Source organism: Octodon degus, unplaced genomic scaffold (assembly GCF_000260255.1).
Source record: "Octodon degus isolate 3935 unplaced genomic scaffold, OctDeg1.0 scaffold00083, whole genome shotgun sequence".
Taxonomy (NCBI): Eukaryota; Metazoa; Chordata; class Mammalia; order Rodentia; family Octodontidae; genus Octodon; species Octodon degus.
In genome coordinates this window covers 6830190-6831176 of record NW_004524659.1, presented here as the reverse complement: position 1 = coordinate 6831176, position 987 = coordinate 6830190, and positions in this window count along the sequence as shown.

The following is a 987-nucleotide window of genomic DNA, read 5'->3' as shown; positions in this document are numbered from 1 at the left end:
GCTTTACCTCTCAGAGTTTCTACCACCTTTCACATCACTAAGGGGACCAAGCTTGCAACTTGGAAAGCTTTAATTGATGTTATGGCTTGTCTCTGGATGTCCCCTCAAAGCCTCATGTGGTCATATGTGGGGTTTTGTCTGAGGTGGCTGGATCTAGATTGTCTGACTCTGCTCTAATGTTAGGCTCAAGGGCACTTGGACTAAAGGTGTGAACAATATCTGTCCTAAGTGGTCTGCATAAGATATTAAAGTCAAAGAGACATTGTTCTGGCCTTGCTCCCTTCTGTCCACCAGAAAGTGTTTCTCCTCTGTGCCACCTGTCTGCAGTACCACTCTGCCTTGGAGCCAGCCAACTACAGATGAAACCTCTAAAAAGTGTAAAACAAGTAAGCCTTTCCCTTTTACTTTGGGTGTTTCTGTCCTTTGTCTCAGCAATGAGAGAAAATTAACTAAGAGAGAACTTGGTAGTAGGAGTGTTGCTGTTGCTGTGCCGTCACCTGGCTGTATGCCTCAAGAACCTTTGGCACTGCCTTGCTGGAAGGGGAGAAGTAGGAAGGGTTTGCAGATGCTGTGTGAAAAAGTAGAGGTGGAATGCTTGTGCTGTACGTGCTGAAGAGTCTGGTCAGTTAAGAAGACAAGAAATCTTCCTGGCAAAACCCAAGCTAAGTAGGTTTCTTTTTTAAAAATATAAGTAATTCATTTTTATTGCACAGGTTTGTGGCATACAATTTTTATATTCCTTTGTGCAGGTGGTCCATGTACATAACACCTCATATGTCCTTTCCTTTGAAATTTAAACCAGCTGAGGAATTATTTTACCTTTCTGCTTTCATAGAGCTAGAAGCTTCTTATTTTTCCTTTCAAAAGTATCACTGGGGGGCCTGCCCCTTAGCTGGGGGCCTGCCCCTTAGCTGGGGGCCTGCCCCTTAGCTCAGTTCTTTAAGTGGCTGCTTCAACAAAGCAGTCAGGCGCAGGTGGCTGTGGTTC